Consider the following 25,102-nt stretch of genomic DNA (forward strand, 5'->3'; position numbering starts at 1 on the left):
ATTCCCAACCACACTTTGAACCCTTCACCTTGGCCAAGTATCTCATAATGCATCGTTGTTGTCTCACATAGCCTGACTGGAAGACAGCATGGATGATCCTCTGTAAACTTATTGACATTGTTGTGATTTGAAGTTCCTACCCCACCATGTTTGGTTAGCAGCAGCAATTCCATCTGGGAAAGAGAGAACATTTTGCTTGTTTTGCTGATGGTTTAACCATCTGTTGAGAGACAGAACCATCCTTCACCTCTTTGGCAGTGTCTACTTGATAAAAAAAAAAAACAAAAAAAAACAGCAAAAAAAAACCTCATAGTTCTGTTTTCTAAAATAAATTTGTGTTACAAAATATTTCAGACTGAGAATGAGAATAATTTTGGGAGTTCCCAGACAATTCAGCATTCCAAATTAATTTGAGATATATGTCACCACCATGAAATGTGCACATTTGTCAAAGACATTAAGACTCTACTACTCAAGGCTTTCATCTGACCAATATCTCACTTCCCCTAATATAGCTCCCATCAAGAGGCAAGTTTGAATTCCAGATATTTATTATTTTCCTCATCCTTTCCATGGAATAACTGTGTAAGGGAATAATGTAGTGGACCTAGGACTTTAAAAATAGTAATTACTATGATATGGGCTGTTAATATTGAAGATGGTATTGATAATAATGATGATGATGACGATCATCAGGACAGAATTTGTCACAGTATTGAGCATTTCTCAGCTGGCTTTAATACTTGAGCATCAATGTTTTTACTTTGGAGACAGGACATTGGATAATTTTAATAGTACCCAACTCACCATGACAACCACTGTCTCTTGCCTACCCACTCTGTATATCTCCTTCTTTTTTATAAATGGACCTCAAGTTCTCTCAGAAAAGTAATAAGACTGATTAAACCCATCAATGCCCCTGGATTCCCTTGCTGCTTTGGGCGGCTGAGACTGCAAGCTCTTTAATATAAAAAGGCAAAGATTTACTTGCGTGACCTTGACTCCTTTGCTCTTTCTCCTTTTTTCTGGACTAGGGATCTTGAAGCATGGAGTAGTTGTAATATCTTGCAACCACAAGGCATGAGGACCAAATCCTGCAGCCTAGGCATGTGGTTGCTTCAACCTTGGGAAAAGAGGGGATGAGCCTAGCTACCTAAGGGTATCATTGAGCCATGACAGCAGCTCACAGCTAAGCACTGAAGCTGGAGTAATGGTGATTTTCTGTTATCTGAAACTGAATGCAATTCTGTCTGATAGACTCTGTCAGCTGCAGGGATCTGGGGATTGTTTTACAACTCAGTACATTGAAATATCCCACATTTGTCTCTGTGATATTCAGGAGTCAAGACAACTTTGAAGAGATGTGCAATGAAAATGGAATAGAGAATGGAACAGAATTCAACTATCGAAGTAGTCTTCATGATGACTCCAGACTTCTAACAGGAGGCACCAGGTAAGTAGTATATTCCTTATCAAGCTAGGAAAACTGGGAATGGCAAAACATAATGAAAAGATGAAAATAAAATATTCACATTTGGGCATACTGAGTTGTGAGACACATACTTGCAGAAAACAAGGAGGAAGTGGGAGTTCATAAAATGGATCTGAGAAGAGTCAATGCATACATCATCAGCAAGGTGATGAGAAACAGTTGAGATTATCCATGGAGACTCTATAGAGAGCTGAGAGTACCCACCACACACCCACAGCAAGTCCAGCATTTAGAAACTGATTAGATGAGGAGCTGGTAGAAAAGAGGATGAGGAGAACACTGAGAGGTAGAAGGAAAACCAGAAGAATGTGAATTTACCAACTCCAAGAGAAAAACATTCTAGGAAGAGATCCCATTCAGCTCCCATCAAATGATACTTAAATGGACTTAAAAGAAGATGCAGCATAGTATCTATTGAATTTGCCAAGATGGAATTTATAACATTATACAAATAGCTCTGAGGATGATGCCAAGCAGAAAATGCTGAATAGAAAATGGTATCAAACATAGCATGATTATTTAAATAGAAATACATGTGTATATTTGTGTTGCTGGACTCTGAGACTAACATGCACCTTCTCTTGGACATATTGGTTTCCAAAGGCTGACAGCGTTACTGTTAGGTGGTGAGATCTGGGGTGATCCCTATCTTCTTTTTAATATATGCTATACTTTTGTGTTCATTTTAAACATTTTCAATCATCTCTTGATTACTTACACGAAGTGACAAAAATAGCCAGATAATATGGAGTTTATTCATGTCTTCGTTTCGACTAATTCTGTTTTTATTGACAGGCAATACACACAATTTGGGAAATGGTCAATTAACTAATGTGTTCATATCAGTCACAGAATTTCTTCTTCTTCTTCTTCTTTTTTTTTTTTTATTAGAGACAGGGTCTCACTATATTGCTGATATGGTTTGGCTGTGTCCCCACTCAAATCTCATCTTGAATTATAGCTCCCATAATCCCCATGGTTTGTGGGAGGGACCGAGTGAGAGGTTATTGAATCATGGGGGCAGGTTATTCCCATGCTGTTATTGTGGTAGTGAATAAGTTTTGCGAGATCTGGTGGTTTTTTAAAGGGTAGTTCCCCCGCACATGCTATCTTGCCTGCTGTCATTTAAGACATGACTTTGCTCCTCCTTTGCCTTCTGCCATGACTGTGTGGCCTCTTCAGCCATGTGGAACTGTAAGTCCATTAAACTTCTTTTTCTTGATAAATTACCCAATCTCTAGTATTTCTTCATAGCAGTATGAAAACGGACTAATACAATTGCTCAGGCTGGTCTCTAACTCCTGTGCTCAAGCAATCCTCCCACCTCAGCCTCCCAAAGTGCTGAGATTGCAGGCATGAGCCACCATCCTCAGCCAGTCTCGGAATTTCTAAAAAAAATGATCCTCCCTTTTTACCTTGTCCTGACATTCCTAGATTATTGTCTGGACAGGTATTATTTCCTGTTGAAAGTACATTATACTAGATAATGCTATGTCAAAAAAGCATGGGTAGCTTTAAACTCCTTTAGATTAACAGATTGTTATTCTAACAGTATCCTACTCTTTTCCATCTCAAAAACCTGCCTCATAACAAATGCTCTTTTTGCAAAAATATTAGCTGAGCATTTATTTAATTTTTTCATCAAAGAATAAAAGCAAACCAAGAAGGACATATATGCATATATGTTTTGGTATCCCAGAAGACAATATACACATAGCATATAGGAAATAATCACAGTATCAAATTGACAAAACTATGCCTCTTTAGTGACTTCATTATTTTAAGATCATAGAAACTCATCTGTGGTCAACGAGGCAAAACTGACAGCTACCTGTTCTTGTAAATAAAGCTTTATTGAAACGCTGCCACATTCATTTATTTACATATTGTCTGTGGCTGTTTTTTTGCTACAAAGGCAGAGATGAGTAGTTGTAAAGGAAACCATGCTGTTTGCAAAGCCTAAAATCCTTCCTATCTGGTCCTTTACAGGAAAATGTTGCAGAACTCTGATTTAGAGCATCTACTATGTGCAAATAACAGAAAAAGAAACCTTTTCGTATGGTTAAAAGTCAGGGAAATAACGAAATTATCAAAAATACTAGAAGAGGTTTCCAGAAAAAGGAGAGATGATTTGCAGTTGGGTTGCTGCAGAAGAATGCAAATGAGGTTTCTTTCTTAAGGCAAGGATGTGAAGCAAACATAGCTGGAGAACTTGGTCCTTTTCCATTGGGCCAGTGTTTCCTGAGGACTGTCCCACTTCCTTGGTGAGAACTCCTGAGGGCATGCTCATCTTTGACTAGCCAAATGTACCAGTCCACTCAAGGTTCTAAGAAGGTCTGAAGAAATAAATGCAGAATTTCTCAAATGCATAACAAGTTATGAAATATAACCTGGGGGATGATCTTGTAACTATGCAGAATGAGGAAATGTTTTGGAAGCAGGAGTGTAATATTCTGGGAGAGGAGGACTTGGGAGAAATTCTATATAGCCAGGAAATGAGGTGCTAGATGGATGGTTTAATGTTGACCAAAAATAGTCAAAACTTTGCTGCTGATTTGCTTGTTGAAGTTTGATAAATAACAACCCAGAAGTTTTGGGAGTCTTTGCACAAGTATGATATTGACAGAGGTAGCAATAACCTAAATACAAATTAAAATAATTCCTAGTCCACTTAGACCTAGCTGGACTAACAATACTGGCTACATGCCCCACTTCAAAACTAATAATATTTACTTCTTAAAATGTGTCAAACAGTGTTTGAACACGTGCATTGAAGGAACATATAATAGCAGCTTCTATTCATGGCAAGAAGCTGAATCAAAAACTTGACCATGCACTATGCAAATTTCCCTTCCTCTCTTCTCTCCAGTTGCTACCCTGCCTTAAATTCTACTAAGAGAATTTAAAGCTCTGCTTTGTTCATGAATAGATCTTAAACATGATGATTATTGACCTCATATCCAAAGCCAATTAATACTGAACAAAATCGAGGTAGGTTTATTCAACCAAGAACAAAACAAGGATCCCCGTATAGATATGACTATTGGAAATTCTGCACAATAAACTAAGACTTGGAGTAGAAATGAAAGGTCCAAATATTGGAAATGACAAGGAAAAATTAGATTTATTTGCAGATGCTCTGACTGTCTGATGTAAAAGCTTGATGATCTATTATTAGAGAGTTGAGCAAATTGACTTGTTCTAAAGTATTCTAATATATTTTGTATATGCCAGATATAAGTGATAAGAAAAAAATGTTTAAGAGGTCTTGAAATAATGAAATACAGAGTATAAAATACATTGAGATGTACTCTGTAGGGGACAAGTTTCCATCAGCCCATTTATATATATATATATATATATATATATATATATATATATATATGTATGTATATGTATATATAATGCACAAGTATATATATATATATATATATATATATATATATATATATACACACACATATATCAGCCCATACACATGTGTGTGTGTGTGTACACATATATGGATATATGGGTTAAACTTTTGCCTTAAGAAAAGCAATGTGCCTTTATTTTTAAATTAAATGTTAAAAGGTACACGTGCAGGATGTGCAGGTTTGTTTCATAGGTAAACGTGTGCCATGGTGGTTTGCTGCACCTATCAACCCATCACCTAGGTATTAAGCCCCACATGCATTAGCTATTTATCCTAATGTTCTCCCTCCCCCTGCCCCCCTGACAGGCCCCAATATGTGTTGTTCCCCTCCACATGTCCATGTAGTCTCATTGTTCAATTCCCACTTATAATTGAAAAGATGCAGTGTTTGATTTTCTGTTCCTGTCTTAGATGGCTGAAGACAATGGCTCCATCTATGTCACTGCAATGGACATGATCTCATTCCATTTTATGACTGCATAGTATTCCATGATGAATATGTAGCACATTTTCTTTATCCAGTCTATCATTGATAGGCATGTGGGTTGAATCCATGTCTTTGCTATTATAAATAGTGCTCCAATGAACATATGCATGAATGTATCTTTGTAATAGAATGATTTATATTTTTTGGTTACATACCCAGTAATGGGATTGCTGGGTCAAATGGTATTTCTGGTTGTAGGTCTTTGAGGAATCACCACACTGCCTTCCACAATGGTTGAACTAATTTACATTCCCACCAACAGTGTAAAAGGGTTCCTATTTCTCCACAGCCTCACCAGCATCTGTCGCTTCTTGACTTTTTAATAATTGCCATACTGACTGGCATGAGATGGTATTTCATTGTGGTTTTGATTTGCATTTCTGTAATGATCATTGATGTTGAGCATTTTCTCATGTTTGTGGCTGGATACATGCTTTCTTTGGAGAAGTGTCTGTTCATGTCCTTTGACCACATTTTAGTGGGGTTGTTTGATTTTCTTTTGTAAATTTGTTTAAGTTCCTTGTAGATTCTGAATTTAGGCCTTTGTCAGATGAAGAGATTGCAAATTTTTTCTCCCATTCTGTAGGTTGTCTTGTTTACTCTAATGATAGTTTCTCTCGCTGTGCAGAAGCTCTTTAGTTTAATTGCATTCCATTTGTCAATTTTTGCTTTTGTTGCAATTGCTTTTGAGGTTTTCATATGAAATCTTTGTCCATGCCTATGTCTTTAGTGGTATTGCCTACGTTTTCTTCTACAATTTTTATAGTTTTAGGTTGTACATTTAGGCCTTGAATCCATCTTGAGTCAATTTTTTATAAGGTCTAGGGAAGGGGTCCAGTTTCAATATTCTACACAAGGCTAGCCAGTTTTCCTAGAACCATTTGCTTGTTTTTGTCAGGTTGGTTGAAGATCAGTTGGCTGTAAATGTGCAGTCTTATTTCTGAGATCTCTATTTTTCATGGGTCTGTGTGTCTGTTTTTGTACCAATACCATGCTGTTTTGGTTACTGTAGCCTTGTAGTATAGCTTGAAGTTGGGTAGCATGATGCCTGTAGCTTTTTATCTTTTAGGACTGTCTTATCTATATGGGCTCTTTTTTTGGTTCCATGTAAATTTTTAAGTAGTATTTTCTAATTCTGTGAAGAATGTCAATGGTAGTTTAATGGGAATGGCATTGAATACATAAATTACTTTGGGTCGTATGATCATTTTCATGACATTGATTCTTTTTATCCATGAGCATGAAATGTTTGTGTTCTCTCTGATTTCCTTGAGCAGTGGTTTGTAGTTTTCCTTGAAGAGGTCCTTCACTTCCTTTGTTAGCTTTATTCCTAGGTATTTTATTCTCTTCATAGCAATTGCAAATGGGAGTTCATTCACGATTTGGCTCTCTGCCTGTCTGTTGTTGGTGTACAGGAATGCTAGTGACTATTGCACATTGATTTTGTATCCAGAGACTTTGCTGAAGTTCCTTATCAGCCAAAGCTTAAGAAGTTTTTGAGTTGAGATGACAAAGTTTTCTAGATATAGGATCATATCATCTGCAAGCAGACAATCTGACTTTCTCTTTCTTATTTGATTTCCTATTTGAATACCCTTTATTTCTTTATCTTGCCTAATTGCCTCAGCCAGAACTTCCAATACTATGTTGAATAAGAGTAGTGCAAAAGGGTATCCTTGTGTGTTACATTAATGGCCACCCTTCATGTCATCAGCCTCCTGAGTCTACAGGCCAGGTTAAAAAGAAAATTTCTAAAAGCCATGGGGAACCAGTAAGTGTTTTATGCAGAGAAATGACATGATCCAATTTTTGTTTTAGAAAATTCTCTAAACTCTGGCTACAGAGACTAGAACACATTATAGGTGATACAACCTGGAGCCAGAAAGGCCAAAAAGAAGGAAGTTTTTGCTATGAAGGAGAAATATAGTTTAAAAGTTGTATATCCTAACTCTGAAAAATGAGGACATAGGTTTTTAGTTATATCTTTCTGATGTCTTAGGAGCAGTAGAAAGTTTGAGGAGCATCTAGGATGGCTATGCACTCCTGAGAAAAGTTATTTCTCTATGACCCTCATATATGGAAATACATGTTTCCTTCCACAGGTTCATGGTGGAGACTCTATGCCCATCTAGAGCATGTCTGCATGACTCCCACTTGCTTCTGGCAGTCATGCAGACATGCCCTATACTGGCATAGAGCATCCCTCATTTTGAGTTCTGCAATTCCTGCTCTTGCAATCAGTGCTTGACTCAGAGGCCAGGGTATTTCTCTAAAAACAGAAACCATAGCACACTCTCTACTGCTAAGCCTTTTGATGTCTGGTTCTTACCCACTCGCTGCCTGGATAAAGCTGAACACTGAGACAGAAGCGTTGCAGTAAAGTCAGAGTTTAATTATTGCAAGGCAACTGAGCAAGGAGGACAAGAGATATTTCTCAAACCCACCTCCTCAAAACTTCAGAGGCTAGGGTTTTTAAAGTTGATTTGGCAGGCAGGAGGACTAGTGGCAGGTGCTGCTTATTGGTCTGGGATGAAATCGTAGGGGTGCTGAAACTGTCTTCCTGCACTGAATCAGTTCCTGGAAAGACAGGGGGTCACAACACCAGAAAGTCAGTTCATTGGTTGGGGTCACAGGCCACTGGTCGGACTGATGTCAGTTGGCCCACTTGCAAGCCAGGTCTGAAAAATATCTCAAAGACAAGTTTTAGGTTTTACAATACCTTTTGTGACTACCAGTTACTATGGAAAGTAAGCTAGGAAACAGTGGCAGGTTATTGTTTACTATGCCTAGAACATAGCAGAAAAGTTTTCAAGAGGTGATATTTCCAGTAATCAAAGCTGCCTGGCAGCCTCCTTGGCAAGCCCAACTTCTGGAAGCTATCGAGGGGGTCTGCACGATATAAGGATCATTGTTCTTTAAAAGATAAAACAAGTTCATTAATCTTGTGAGCAGCCTGCCCAGGGGCTAGGACAGGAAGATAATCAATTATTAGTGACTACCACTTATTGAAATGACTATGCACAAGCAATCATGCATGGAGGAGGAAAACATCAGAGAGAAAGGAAAATATCTTACTGAAATTCAGACCCCTACCATACTACCATAATTTTAATTTTGTGACCGTTTTAAAATCTATGAAGGCAGTTTCAGTCCTCTCCAACAATGTACAGCTGGATTTGAAATATACTGGGAACACTTGGCCCTGGTTTTTGCAACTCCATGTGACCTGACCATCTTATCCTCTGCACCATCTTTGTCCACTATAAAAGGAGGTTTCAGAAAGTTCATGGAAATTTTGTGTTATGAAAAAACTATGCCTGGATTTCAAATTTTTGTTGCACTAAGATAAACTCATCCTAGTTTGTTATAACGTGTCTGAAGAGGGTCAAGTTTGAGGCACTAAGACGAATTAGACATCAGTTTGAAAAAAGCCCCTATCAGAGCAATATGAATTTCACTACAATTGAAGCAAGAACAAACATCAAATTGATGGTGAGGCTTGGGTGGAAGAAGGGTGAAATGATGGATGCCTTATGAAAGCTTTATCAGCACAATGCCCCAAAGAAACCAGCAGTTTACAAATGAATAACTCAGTTTAAGAAGGGATAAGATCATGTTGAAGACAAAGCTTGCAGTGGAAGACCATCCACATCAATTTAAAAGGAAAAATTAATCTTGTTTGTGCCCTAATTGAAAAGAACTGATGATTAAAAGCAGAAACAATACCCAACACCATAGACATCTAAACTGCCTCAGCTAATACAATTTTGACTGAAAAATTAAAGTCAAGCAAACTTTCCAGAAGATGGGTGCCAAAATGGTTTCATCTGCGTCAGCTGAAGACAAGAGCAAAGCTTGCTATGGAAAGTTTAAACAAATGACATTAAGATTATGAAGCATTTCTCTGAAGAATAATTAAAGGAGAGAAAACATAGCTTTACCAGTACCATGCTGAAGGCAAAGCACAATCAGAGCAATGACTACCAAGAGTTAGAAGGGGTCCCATCAAAGCAAAAGCAGATGGGTCAAAAACAAAGATCATGGCAATACTTTTTTGGAATGATTAAGGCATTTTGCTTGTTGATGTTTTGGAGGGACAAAGGACAATAGCATCTGCTTATTATGAGAGGATTTTGAGAAAATTAGCTAAAACTTTAGCAGAAAAATGCCCAAAAATATTCACCAGAGACTCCTTCTCCACCACTACAGTGCTTCTACTCATTCCTCTCATTAAACAACAGCCATTCTGCAATAGTTTCAATGGAAAATCGTTAGGCATCCACCTTAAAGTCCTGATTTGGCTCCTTTTGACTTCTTTTTGTTTCCTAATCTTAAAAAAAATTAAAAGGCACCTTTAATTTTTTAACCTACTTAAAGGACACCCATTTTACTTCAGTTAATAATGTAAAAAAGATGGCATTGACATGGTTAAATTCCCAGGAGTCTCAGTTCTTTAGGGATGGACTAGAATGACTGGTATTATCATTTACAGAACCTGAACTTGATAAAGACTAAATTGAGAAATCAAGTTTATATTGTTAAAGTTTTTATCTTTTAATTCCATTTTTCCATGAACATTTTGAAATCCCCTCATATCTAACTGTAGAGGATTTCTTTATGTGCATTCAATAGAATAAGCCATTTCCCACTGCCAGGCCTATTCCCCGGCTTTATCTTTCATCAGGAGAGAGAAATCTCTTACCTAATTCCAGCCCTGACCTCCAATATGATCATACTTGGACATGGGATATTTCTCAGGCTCTGTCTCTTCTGGTTTTCCTCTAGCCAAGTCTCAAATCTCCCCACTATCCAGCATCCAGAACTGTTTTTCTTTTCTATGCCTCATTCAGAAGAGTGTTCTTTGTTCATTTTTTCCATTGCTGCCTTCAAAAGCTACCTGTGTGAATAAACAGAAGCAAAGAAGGATGGAAATTCAGATACCACCCTGCAGGTGAGGGAGATTTTGTTTAGAGGAGTGAGCCACTTGAAATTCCACTGCTTAGGTGAGGTAACAAGCCCTCCAGGCAGCTCTCCCAGACCCCGGGGTTAATAAGCACATGTTAAGGTGAACTATAGCTATGTCTCAGCTAACGCAAACCTTCCATGAGTGAGGAGATCATATACACGCTTCCCATATTGGGGGGTTGGTAGATGCTCCTAGTTAATTTTCAAACAGATAAAGAAGAGTTTTAAAATTAATTTTAATAAAGGGAGAAATAACCTCTAATGGTAAATTCTAAGAAGACATTGTCTGTGGTGGGTACATCAGAAGATGCCTACACTGATTTTCTTAAATTGATTGTCTTCCAAGTTAGAGTTAAAGTATCCTTAAGTGCAAAGATGACGATAGTTAAACTATGAAGTTTTAAGAAGGTGAGTATCTATAATGGAACTAATCATTGGGAATCAGAAGACAAAAATAAACAATCATTTGATAACACGTTTTTTAGATAAATTATGAGAAACAAGTGTTAGAAAGAAGTTTTCTCAAAGCAGTGTCCACATTAGCAGAATCAGCCTCACCTGGGACCTGGTTAGAAATGCACATTCTCAGGTCCCATGCCAGGTGGACTTGCTAAATCAAACACTCCGGAGTGGGGCCCAGAAATCTGCATTTCAATAAGCCCTCCCAGAGATGCAGATGCAAAACCTCTGCTAGAATATGGCTAACATGACACCATTTACTCTTGCAGCTCTGTGAGCAATCTCACAGAGATGTAACAATTTTATAAAAAGAATATAATTTTTACTTGTTTGGAGAATCGAACGTGTAACCTTCAAATGGTTTCTTAAAGAGACTGGCCATTGAGAAATCTGCATTTTATTATTAAACCTTAGTGATTACAGATTTTCAGCAAATAAATTAAATTTGGCTAAAACCTGGCTGGAGAAAATAGCTGCCGGAGATTCCATTGCTGATCACGGCCCCGTGGAAAACCTGGAATCAGTGCTGAGTTTTTTTTTTTTTCCTGAAGCAATTGGTAACAATTTCATCCCTAAATTGGCTACTCAAGCTGTTCTCCAGGAACAGTTAATATGTTCCCAGAGGCTAACATCAACCTTCATTTAGAGACCCACCTTGTGAGATGCAAAACCACAGGTCTCTGTTGAATAAACAGGTCACCTGGAGGAAGAGTACAGTTGAACTCCAGAGAAAAACTGAAAAGTTTACTGTCCTGTGTCTCTTGATTTCCAGAAAAGAGTGAGACTAGTATGTTCCATGTCCCCAATTTCCAAAGCTTATTTAGGTTTCAAAATGCTTCACAGACCCAGCTGTATGTGTTGCATAAAACCTGTTGAGTTTATTACTGATGACAGGCCTAGCTCTAGTTAAAAAGCATGCAACACGAAATTAAATTATCTCCTCGATAATGACAGGATTGCAATCAGAGAATGAAATTTGTTTTCTCATCTGGTTATACCCAAAAGGCTACATTCAGATGAACCATCACTCCCTTTTTTACAAATGGAAATCGTATAGAATATTTCTGTGGGTGTGTTTAGGGAGTGCTTTGACATAGGAGAATCATAGAACAGCAGGAAAGTGAATGTGAAAGTTAGTCTTCCGAGTAAAATGAATGTGAAGGGAAGATATACTTGAAACAGTGAGGATATTTCAAGGTAATTGAAATGCAAAAGTGAATCCTTTTCTGTGACTTAATTATGATAGAAGACAAAATAAAGAGATCTTAGAAATCTTGAATATTCACATTCAGTTTAAGTAAATAATGAAATATTTTCCAGAAACCTATAAATAACATAGAAATCGTATTTTCTCTCTCTGTCTCTGTCTCTGTCTCTCTCTCTACCTGTATCTGTTTTTTTCTGTGTCTCTGTCTCTGTCTCTCTCTCTCTCACACACACACTTACATTTAAGATAGAGAGAGATAGACATAGGTAACAGGTAGTTTTGCTCTGAGTGGGGTATTTACAATGTGGCACATGTGATTTTGACTGTTTTTGAGATTCTTATTCTGAAAAAGGATATAACTTGGAAATAAATTACGTTTATGCATCCGTACAAACTCTTTGAATAGGCAATTGGAATGAAAGTATGCCCAGTGGAGACCAAAAATCATAAAACTCCATGTAATGTGAAAGGTGGAGAAGCATTTTATAATGCATATTAAAACACAATAAACATAAGGATAGATTCTATTGCAGAATCTCTCCTTAGAATGAAATGCCTGAATTCCCATCCCAGGATGTGATTTCAAGGCACAATGAGATAAAATGCCTGGAGAGAGAGAATAATGATGACTTTAGATACTGATGCAATTCCCAGGATGAGTTCAGGGTGACACACTGCACCTGGACCTTAAGCAAATGAGCAATGGTCGGTTGGGCTCAGGGGATTTCTGGGGTGGACTAGCCCTGGCTCAGGGTAAGAAGCAGCTTGACATACCCTCTCTCCCAGCCCTACATCTATCAATCTACAAATAGCAAAAGTGCACCTAGTGGGATTTAGCACTTTCCCCAAAGCATTAGAGACAAAGCTCCATCGATCATCTGTGGATTCTCTCAGTTCCCATGTCTTGTCTTCAGTGTTTTGTTGGTTTGGGATTTCTTTCCTGCTTTGTCCAATAATTCCACCAGATTCTTATATTCTGGATTAATGGGATCACCCTGGACTCTCTCCACACCCCCTTTTGTCCCTATTGATTGATACCTGTAACCTCTTGCTGTCTGATTTTTCCACCAATCCCCTAGTGCACATCCACATCACCCTTTTGAATCTACTTTTTATTTCTCCAAGTCAGGCGTCCCCAAACTAGGCCCGAGGGCTGCATGTGGCCCCCTGAGGCCATTTATCCGCCCGCCTCCCGCCCCCACACTTCAGGAAAGGGCACCTCTTTCATTGGTGGTCAGTGAGAGGAGCACAGTATGTGGCGGCCCTCCAACGGTCTGAGGGACAGTGAACTGGCCCCCTGTGTAAAAAGTTTGGGGACGCCTGCTCCAAGGTTACCTGTGACCTCAGGAAATGCAGTCAGATCCCGTTACCTCCTCTTAGTCCATCATTAACATTACAGTATTTGACTCTGTTCACCTGCATCTTAGTTTCAAGGTGTGGCTCTGCAGCTTTGAGTCTGTTCGCCTTCTTCATTGATTTCTGTTTCCCCAACACTTTTTATAAGTCAGCATTTACCGAAGCTATGCCTGAGCTCAGCCTGTGCCTCCAAACTCTGCTTTCCATGGGCTCCTAACCATCCCTATAGCTTCCACCATGAGTTCTCTGCTGCTAAGTCCTAATCTGTGTTTCTCCATTCTCATTTCTAAATGCCGAACACCTACACCTGGAACTCGGCACTTCTTAAAAGTAAATTAATGATTGCCTCCTCTATTATTGCAGTCCTGATTGTTTATCTGTGTTCTCCAATTTAATAATAAAACCATGGAACACTATGCAGCCATAAAAATAATATAATTATGTCCTTTGTTGCAACATGGATACAGCTGGAGGCCACTGTCCTAAGTGAACTAATGCAGAAACTGAAAACCAAATACCACAAGTTTTCACTTACAAACAGAAGCTAAACATGAGGTACTCATGGACATAAAGATTGGAACAATAGATCCTGGGGACTCCTAGACGTGGGAGAGATGGAGGCGCAAGGGTTGCAAAACTACCTACTGGGGCCTCTGCTTACTATCTAGCTGGTGGGTTTAATCATACAGCAACCTCAGCATGATGCAATATACTCACGTAACAAACCTGAATTTAAAATAAAAGTTGAAAAACGTAAAAAAAAAAAAAGTGCTCGCTTCGGTAGCATGTGTACTAAAATTGGAACAACAACAACAAAAAATCAAAAAACGGGCCAAGCGCAGTGGCTTACATCTGTAATCCCAGCACTTTGGGAGGTCAAGGTGGGTGGACCACCTGAGGTCAGGAATTCGAGACCATCCTGGCCAACATGGCTTAACCTCATCTCTCTTAAAAATACAAAAAGTAGCCAGACGGGGTGGCATGTGCTTGTAAGCCCAGCTACTTGGGAGGATGAGGCAGGAGAATAGCTTGAACCTGGGAGGTGAAGTTTGCAGTAAGCCAAGATTGTGGTGCCATAGCACTTCAGCCTGGGCAATAAGAGTGAAACTTGGTCTCAAAAAAAAACCCCAAAACAATGACCTTCCTCGCCTGCAGACTCAACATTTCACTTTGTTTTATCATGTTCTCCTTCCTGTCCACCCACTCACCAATACAATTGGTTGTCAAAATCTGTTATTTATTGCTTTCAAACTTCTCTTCTGAATTCTTCTCTCCATTTTTCCATGCATTCATCAAGCACTTGCCCACCCTGTTGTATTTTTATCTCCCTGATTTTTCCCTAATTTCTCACTTCTTCCACCTCATTGTTTTCTTTAAATCACAATCAGCCCAGTCCTATTAAATATCTCTGAAAGTAACTGCATTTTTCTTAATATTTGTTGCATTTTTCAGTCAACATTTGAATTGTTATCTTCTTTTGGGATCAGGCCATACATCTGCCTCACTTACCTGACACCTTTTTGAAGTCTGAGATGATTTTTTGTTCATCCAGAAGCTTCTGCACATTCAGCACCCTGTCACCTGCCAAAAGAGTTGCAATGCATCCAAAATCAGGTTGCCTGTTTGTTTGGTAAGGTTATTTTTCAATGTGCTCCAGGCTGAACATCATATATATTATCTCATTCAGCTCACAACAGTTCTGTAAAGTATTTGTTATGCCTCCATTATATATGAGAAAAAGGAAGATCAGAGTGATTATGCAATTTTGCTTAACTGGTTAGTAACAGAACTAAATCTTTTTTTTTTTTTTTTTGAGACGGAGTTTCGCTCTTGTCACCCAGGCTGGAGTGCAATGGTGCGATCTCGGCTCACCGCAACCTCCGCCTCCTGGGCTCAGGCAATTCTCCTGCCTCAGCCTCCTGAGTAGCTGGGATTACAGGCACGCGCCACCACGCCCAGCTAATTTTTTGTATTTTTAGTAGAGACGGGGTTTCACCATGTTGACCAGGATGGTCTTGATCTCTCGACCTCGTGATCCACCCGCCTCGGCCTCCCAAAGTGCTGGGATTACAGGCTTGAGCCACCGCGCCCGGCCCAGAACTAAATCTTTATTGTGTGGCTTGGAAACCATGATTTTCCTCCCAAGACACCACACTACCTCTCAGTAAGGATACGTCAATAATTAATGCTGTATACGTCTCTCCAGTTCTACCACCAATGGGATCAAAATGCATGACCTTATTCTTCAACTTTTTTCTCATGTGACCAAAGAAGTCTGTCCACAGAATATCTAGGACACACCATGGGAAAAAAAAAAAAAGGATTGAATCAAAATTCTTTTTATGTAATGTTGGGAGGTTGATTCACAGTCCCCAAAGATGTTCAAATCCCAATCCCAGAAGCTGTGAAAATGTCACTGTACCTGGAAAAAAGGAAATGATTAAGGATCTTAAAATTGGGAGATCATTCTGGGCTAGCCAGGTAGGTCCTTATAAGATAGAGTTAGGAGGTAGGACAGAGACATGAGGATAGAGAGAGATGTCAGAGTGACGTGGGGCCATGAGCCAAGGAATTCAGGTAGGCTGTGGTAGATGGGTTAGGTGAGGCAGCACACTTTCTTTTAGAGCTTTCAGAACAAATGCAGCCCTGCTGACCTATTTTGGACTTCTGACCTCTAGAACTGTGAGAAAACTGTAATGGTTAATATTGAGTATTAATTTGATTGGATTGAAGGATGCAAAGTATTCTTCCAGGTGTGTTTGTGAGGCTGTTGCCAAAGGACAGTAACATCTGAGTCAGTGGACTGAGAAAGGCAGACCCACCCTGAATCTGGGTGGGCACCATCTAATTAGCTGCCTGCGTGGCCAGAACAAATGCAGGCAGAAGAAATGGAAAGACAGACTGGTTTAGTCTTCTGGCCTCCATCTTTTTCCCATGCTAGATGTTTCCTGCCATTGAGCTTCAGACTCCAAGTTCTTCAGTTTTGTGACTTGAACAAAACTGCTTCTCAGCTTGCAGTCAGTCCATTGTGGGACCTCACCATGAGATCATGTGAGTAAATATTCCTTAATAAACTCCCCTTTATATATGCATCTATCCTATCAGTTCTGTCCCTCTAGAGAACCCTAACTAATACAACAAAATACATTTATGCTGTTATAAGCCATTGGATTTGTGGTAACTTGTTGTGGTAACTGGATTTTAACTGTGTTTTAAGCCACTGGATTTGTGGTAACTTGTTGCCATCAAGATTAAACAAAATTATGAAGGATGAGAAATTAATGAGCACAGATAAAAGACCCTTCATGCAGGAGCAGGGAACATGGAAAAATACTACCCTTTATGTGTGTGTGTGTGTGTGTGTGTATATATATATATATATATATATATATATATATATATATATATATACCAATTATTCCCTTGCGTGCAAGAAAGAATCACACAGGCCTGCTCTGAAAAAAGGGAATGGATGCATTGGCTCCCCTGACTTAATTGGGGTAAGGGATAAATTTCAGGATTCCCAGTGAAGTTTGAATTTGTGATGAACAACAGATGATTTTTTAAAGTGTGTGTATACCCAATATTCTGCAGAGCCTTACCTCATTGGTATATGTGACACAGAAGTTAAGAAGAAATCACTTAGGGAGATGGTAAGGGTATGGGAGTCCTCAGTAAGACTTTCCTTTTTAATGAAAACCAGCCCCAAATCTTTTTCTAAGAAAGAGCAGCCTGTAAAGTTGAGCTGCAGACATAGACAAGCAAGCTGGGAACTTAGAAATGCTGGCAGGAACTAAACACTAGACATATTCAAAATGGCAACTCCATCTTCGGCTCTCTGTCAGCCATGTGTACTGTAAGGAGCAGGCAAGGTGGCACTGATCAACTGGAAAGCCCATTTGCATAATATTAAGGTGGGGCAACCAGCCTTTTCCCCAACCCACACTATGTAAACGTCATATCTGATTGAACCAATCTGTGAGGCCTATGTAAATCAGACCCTGCCTCCTCAAACTCGTCTATAAATTCTGGCACATTTGCTGCCAGCTGGTCCTTTTTGCTTGGAGACCCCTTTCTCTATAGAGAGAACTGTTTCTCTTTCTCTTCTCTCCTGCCTGTTAAACCTCCACTCCTAAACTCCTCATGTGGGTCCGTGGTCTAAATTTTCCTGGCATGCAGTGACGCATCTCAGGGTATATATCCCAGGAAAACTAGCCACTTCATATAGACATCATTATTTTAAGAAATAGATTGCAGAGTCCCTAGTAGAGATAGCTGAAGACATGGCTAAAATGTTTAGTGCATGTATTCTTCATGGCAAGCAATTTTGAAATGTGGTTTAGAGAGCCATGGTTCTTGGGCTGAAATTGGACCTGACTATTGATTTATGTATGAGAATTATTCCCAAAACAGAGTTAGATTGCATTTATACACTCATCGCCTCTTCCTTCAACCAAATTATTGATTTTCAAAAATTAAGTGGGCTTCTTATTTCGTGACTCTTCACCTCTTAAATTGTGTATGCATTTTTAAGCAAAATGAGGATATTTTGTCTTCTCTTCTAATGCAAATATTTATTGTATGCAATTTTTTAAAAGTAGCTGCCTCCAGAATACAGCACAGTGAGTTATCAGCAGTCACAATTACCCACTCAAAAGTGGTGGGATATGAACGTTTGGCTCTAGGATATATATGCCTTGATACCAGGAAGAGTGGTTCGTAGTAGAAAAAAAGTCTGGTAGTGAAACACTTTACATATAATTCACAGATAAATATTATATGTTTTAAAATGACAGGTACAGAGAGTCGTGCCACCTATTTTCTTTGATAACTGATTCTGATGAGGTTTCCCCGAGAAGTTAACACCTCTAGGTATTTGGAGCTCATTTTGTCACATGATTTTTTTTTTTTTTAAATAACGAATGAGTATAAGTTTAGCTAATGCAAGTTGAGCATTTATGCAAGTTTAGAATTTTTAACTGGGTTCAATATCTGCTTTTGCTGCCAAACTTCTGAACAGGAATAAGAAGTAGTAACAAGATGTTCAAGATGTTATCCAAATAACTGAGAACTGGCAGTAGGGGAAAAAAGAAGAGTTTGGTGTATACACACACACACACACACACACGCATACAGATATATACCACATACACATGTACATACACACTAACATACAACATACTGTCAACCTAAAATCATCAAAAGGATCGGAATCCAGTATGAAACAGTTTATTCAGGTGCAAATCTAAGAGCAGCCATTCAGGTAACAGACTCTAAAAGAATGCGATCATTGTTTCTAAATGGGAAAGCTAAGGTCTTGCTTATATGGGGAGAAAACAAAACAAAAATTGAACAGAATTACAATATGTTTTGTACAAGGCTGATTTATGAGTTTCAGAAATTTGATTAGTTATAGCTGTTTTCTTTTTTTTTCAATTTAAAAAAGTATATTTAATATTTCATCTTAGACAATGTGATAATTGTGACGTCTTTGTGTATGAGGAGTAAGAGAGACGTTATTCCACAATGATAATCAACTGTGCAGTGGGAAAAGGTCTTCTCTGGTGCCCTTTAGTCTTTCACAACATTTTGCAAAACAACGTAGGTAAAGCAAAGGCTCTTCTATAATCAGTGGAACAAAAGTTGCAGCTTCCTAGGTTATAGCTGCCTGTCAGGTGACTCAGGTCTCATAATCACATTCCTTTAAGTCTAAAATTAAAGTTCCAACAGCTTTGATTTTGAATTACTTATTTTTGCAATACTTATACTAAAGAGTTTTTTGTTGTTTATCTAAAATTTGAATAAAACTGGTCGTCCTGTATTATTTGCTAGTTCTGACAACTCCAAATGGAAAGTTCAGAGGTTGGGCATACTTTAGGGGAAACTTTATTCAGCAACTTCTTTGTGAACCAAGCACTTGGTTTTTCTCCTCGCACTGCCCTGCTTGTTGTTGTCTCACTCATCTTAAAGCTGACTCCTTTGATGGCCCAAGGTCACTTCCAAGTTCATTGCTTTTTGATTCATGTCCAGAAAAGATGCATGAGTTCACTTAGCCCAACATTCCTGGCCAATCAGAGAGCTCAGGGGGAGATAATGTTATGATACAATTAATCCAGGTGTCCTATACTCAACCTGGAAATCCAGAGCCATGGTGATCTTCTTCAGAACCACGTAGAAACCAGAATGTTTAGGAAAGCAGGAGAAAGCATGAGCAAATGCCCCTACACTATACCCAAAACCTTGAGAGTGAAAAGACCTTGGGCATGGATGAAGTCTCACTATAGGCTGTTTGCAAAGTTTGGGGGAGTGTACTTTTGAATGTGGATATTATCTCTGGTTTCCCATATATTTGGATTTCAATAACTGTTATGACTAGAAAACATCTGTTTATTATTTTATCATTTAATGCTGGGAATTTTGTGTTTATTCTATGTATTAAGGAGAGAGTCAAAGGGTTAAGAGTCAAAGGGTTAAATTAAGGTTTCCTCTAGTGCAGGGGTTGGCAGATGTTTGGAGGAAAGAGCCAGATAATGTGTTCAGCTTTGTGAATCCCACAGTCTCTGCTGCAACTACTCAACCTTGCGATCCTATGGAGAAGGCAGCTACAGGCAATATGAAAATGAATGAATATGGTAGTGTTCCATTGATGCACACTGAAATTTGGATGTCATATAATTTTTATCAACATGAAACATGAGCCTCCTTTTGATTCTTTTCCCAATCATTTGAAAAACATGAAAATATATTTTTAGCCAGTGGGTCCTAAAGGAACAGATGGCCAGACAGATTTGGCCCACTAGCCATTGTTTAATGGCTCTTCCTCCATGGTAATAGAACCCTTATCTTGGCCACACATCCGAATCACCATCCCAGGTGAATCTAATCATACTACTTGTGGCTGAGATCTCTGAATCACTAGTTCTAGGGTTACCATTGTTGTCGGCAACTTAATTCATCCAGGTGGTAAAAGGATTGAGTTCAGGGCAGAAGATCTACTCAAGCATCACTGGCTGTCTCTCTTGACCTTCCGCTGCATCACTTACGCTGCAAATCTGGAGAAATAACCCTGGGCTGCAAAAGGTGAAGAACTTCAAGATTTATAAAAAGTTTTTAGGATAAGAAGAGTGTGAATGGCGAATGCACACGAATGAGGAGTCCAGTGATAGTCACATTCCTGATACACTCTGAACACTGGTCTGATTGATAGTCTCCCAACAAACATTTTCATAGAATATGCCTTGCTATCTGATGGCCTGAAGTGATCTTTTAAAAGCCAGGGTTTGAAACTTGATAGTCCTAAGTTACTTAAGGTACCACATAACAGCAAATTGTTTATCACCAGTATTAATGATTTCTTCAAAGAAAAAAAATCATATATTGAAGACCCCATTAAAACAGAAGTATTTATAATCCAAGAATAAAAGTGGTAGTTTATAGGAACATTGAGTTATAACAAATTTTGGCTTCTACATATATTGATGCCTCTCAAATAGAAACATTTCAAATACCTAGATGTGTGTATATGTGTGTATATGTGCATCTGTTTTGTCCAATGTTAGCAAGTGATTTGGTCTGAACATTTATAAAATTACAGTAAAATATCATGACAAGTCTATTGTTTCATCTGACAAATTTGCAATATTTAATGGAATTGACATAAAAGCTTCCATTAATTGAAGATGTGTCTGAAGAGTACAAGAAAAAGGAGAGTTACACTTTTGGGAGACTTACACTTTTGAGACAAACATTTCTCATCTCATAAATGGGAAATAATTAGGGTTTTTGAATTTTGTTAGGCAAATTTATATTAATCATATTTTTATTTTAAAAATTAATTTTGAGTTAACACATTGCATTTATTTTCATGGAAATTCTACAAAACCTTATGGTTTTTTTTTTTGAGATGGAGATTCTCTGTCACCCAGGCTGGAGTGCAGTGCTATAATCTCAGCTCACTGCAACCTCCACATCCTGGGTTCAAGGAATTCTCCTCCTTCTGCCTCCTGAGTAGCTGGGATTACAAGCACCTACCATGATGCCTGGCTAATTTTTTGTATTTTTGGTAGAGATGGGGTTTCACCGTGTTAGCCAGGCTGGTCTCGAACTCCTGACCTCAAGTGATCCACTGCCTTGGCCTCCCAAAGTGCTGGTATTACAGGTGTGAGCCACTGCGCCTGGTCAAAACTCTTTCAATTTTAGTTATTCCATTTTTTCAGACATATGCATGTGTGTGCCTGTGTGAAGTCCGTATGACAGTATATATGTCTGCATCTATGTACATCTTATATGGATATTCACGGGTACAGGATGGGGGATGAGGGATGGGATTTCTTTTTAAAAGATTAGTCATATGGCTTATACAACCACAGTATGATCTGTGCTTATCCTTCGAATTAATAATACCTTCAAATGTGCATGAGAACAACAACAAGATCTCTGCAAAATCATAGTCAGAATTTATCATTTTGCAAATTTAAGAAATAAGTCTCAAAGTGAAAGATTTGAGGATTTTAAATGGTTTAAAGGCTTCACACCCCAGTGATTTATCTTTTATTGGCACAAATAATGTAAGTTTTCTCGCTATAAAAATGTAAAAACGCTAAAAGTGTATATAATATCTACAACTGTTACCTTTGTGTAGCAATTTGATGGGGACATAGAGTGCCCAGATATTTGATTAAACATTATTCTGGGTGTGTCCCTGAGGGTGTTTCTGGCTGCAATTAGCATTTGAACTGGTACATTGGGTAAAGCATATTATCTTCCCTACTGTGGGTGCACATCATCTAACCCATGAAAGACTTGAATACAATAAAAGACTAAGTAAGATAGAATTATTCCTCTCTGTCTGACTGTCTTAGAGCTAAGGCACTGGTCTTATGCCTTCAGACTTGATCTTGGACTGAAAATAACATAATTGACTCTACGGATCCTTAGGCCTTTAGATTCACATTGGAACTTGCACCAGAGTCTCTAGCCAAAAGACTGGAATTCATACCATTGGGTCTTTTGAGTCTCATGCCTTCAGGCTGAAACTTATACCATCAGCTTTCCTGAGTGTCAGGCCTTCAGACTCAGACTGGAACTCACACCCTTGGCTCTCCTGGGTCTCAGGCCTTCAGACTCAGACTGAAAGTCACATCCTTGGCTCTCCTGGGTCTTGGACCTTCAGGCTCAGACTGGAACTCACACCCTCAGCTCTTCTGGGTCTCAGGCCTTCAGACTCAGACTGGAACTCAGACCAACAGCTCTCCTAGGTCTCAGGCCTCCAGACTTAGACTGGAACTCACACCCTTGGCTCTCCTGGGTTTTAGGCCTTCAGACCAGAACTCACATCACAGGCTTCCCTGGCTTTCCACCTTTCCCACTGCAGATCCTGGGACTTCATGGCCTCCACAATCATATGAACCAATTCTTTATGTATTCTCTCATTGGCCATTAAATCAAGAATGGTAATGACATAATGTACCATTTCTAAGAAAATACGCGTTTGCTAAGAAAGATGTTTTGTTGTTGCTTGTCAGTAATACCTCTAATTCAAATGAGAGTAAATCTGACTTTTAAGACTGACAAGGCTGTTAATTCAATGCATGTTCAAAGCATCGTTCTATGACTTGTACTAAATTATGAATGTGAAGAAGACAGAATTCAGACCTTAGAATATTTAGGACCATTCAGGAGGGAGATGTGTGCACAACGGGCCATACTACCAAGGCTAAAGAGCACCCAAACCATCCCACTTCCCAGTTGCTAACCCCAAACCTGCTTCTGTATAATATGTTCTGAACCTGAAACCCAAACAAAGTCCCATTGGTTGGAAATGCCTCTATTATGTTTGTCTCTGTTTAATTCTATTCCTTTCTCATTCCTCTGAAATAGAAGAAAGATAAGTGGTACAAGATCACCCCCAAGTTGAGAACTACTTGGGGGTTATCTTGTACCACTTCTCCAGGAGATGCTTAGCAATGTCTGGAGACAATAATTTTGGTTGTCACAATTGAGGAGAAAAGGAACTACTGGGTAAACTCCAGGGGTGGTGCTAAACATCCTACAATGCTCAGAACAGACCTCCAAAACCAAAAATTGTCTGGCCTCTAGTTTCAATAGTGTCGATCTTGAGAAACTCTGCCACACTTCAGTTTTGACAATTCTGACAGTGGAGGAAGCAGCACAACAGAATTAATAAAAACCTTAAGTAATATAATGCTTGTAATAAATCTAATATGAATTGGAGATTTATCACATCTTTCACATCTTAATTCATTTTTAAAAATTTTGTCTTTTTAAGTTCGTTTTGTTTGAATAAACTTTTCAAGAGCTTCAATTCTATGATAGGGCCTGGGGATACAAAGCTAAGTAAAATGCTCATGTAACACTTGAAGTTCAGCAGAGAAAATAGATGTGTGACCACATGCATTAGTCAGGGTACTCCACAGAAACAGAGCCAGTAAAAAGATAGATAGATAGATAGATAGATAGATAGATAGATAGATACAGAGATAGATACAGAGATAGGTATAGATAGTATATTATTCTGTTTTCACACTGCTGTAAAGATACTACATGAGACTGGGTCATTTATAAAAGAAAGCTGTGTAATTGGCTCACAGTTCTGCATGGCTAAGGAGGCCTCAGGAAACTTAAAATCATGGTGGAAGGCAAGGAGAAAGCAAGGCATGTCTTACTTGGTGGCAGGAGAAAGAGAGCAAGCCAAGGGGAAGTGCCCACTTTAAAACCATCAGCTTTCATGAGAACTTACCCACAATCACAAGAACAGCATGAGGTAAAGTGCTCTCGTAATCTAATCACCTCCCACAAGGATCCTCCCACAAAATATGGGGATTACAATTCAAGATGGGATTTGGGTGGAAACATGGAGCCAAACCATATTAGATAGATATAAAGACAAAGATATAGAGATCGATCTAAATAGATAGAGACATAGATAGACATAGAGATATATAGAGATATAGCTATAGATAGCTATAGATAGATAGATGGATAGATCTATGTAGGTAGGCAGATGAATAGATAAATGATAGATTTATGATAAATTGGCTTATACATTTATGAAGGCTAAGAATTCCCATGACCTGCCATCTGCAAGTTGGAGACCCAGGAAAGCTGGTCTTGTAATTCAGCCTGAGTTTGAAGGTCTGAGAACCAGGGGAGTCAATATCAGTCCAAGAGTAAGAGAAGGTGAGATGCGATGTCTCACCCCAAGCAGTAAGTCAGAAAAAAATGGAATGATTCCTATTTCCTCCTTTTTTGTTCTATTCAGGCTCTCAGTGGATTGAATGATGCCCACCCACATTGCTGAGGGTAGATCTTCATTACTCAGTTGACCAATTCAAATGTTAATTTCATCCAGATACAATGGATGCTAATTTCATCCTTTCATCACAAGTATAAGTTTCTTGAGGCTTCCCCACCATTTACAACTGTGAGTCAATTAAATCTCTTTCTTTTATAAATTACCCAGTCTCAGGTAGTATTTTTATGGCAGTGTGAAAATGGACTAATACACTATCTATCTATTACTATCTCCTATATCTATTTATATCTATCTATCTCTATATCTACCTATCTCTACATCTATCTACTTATCTATCTCCCTATCTATTTATCTATCTCTTATTGGCTCTGTTTCTCTGGAGTATCCTGACTAACATACCCTCACAGACACACCCAGAATTAATGTTCAACCTGGGCAACCCGTAG

The 25,102-nt window shown here is 38.7% G+C and overlaps 1 pseudogene; it reads left to right on the plus strand.

Annotated features, from left to right (window-relative positions):
* The first annotated feature begins 633 nt into the window (after positions 1-633).
* The window catches only part of LOC101045192 (high mobility group protein B1 pseudogene), a 130,853-nt pseudogene continuing 106,384 nt past the window's right edge, over positions 634-25,102 (plus strand).

The sequence above is a fragment of the Saimiri boliviensis genome, chromosome X, assembly GCF_048565385.1.
Source record: "Saimiri boliviensis isolate mSaiBol1 chromosome X, mSaiBol1.pri, whole genome shotgun sequence".
Taxonomy (NCBI): Eukaryota; Metazoa; Chordata; class Mammalia; order Primates; family Cebidae; genus Saimiri; species Saimiri boliviensis.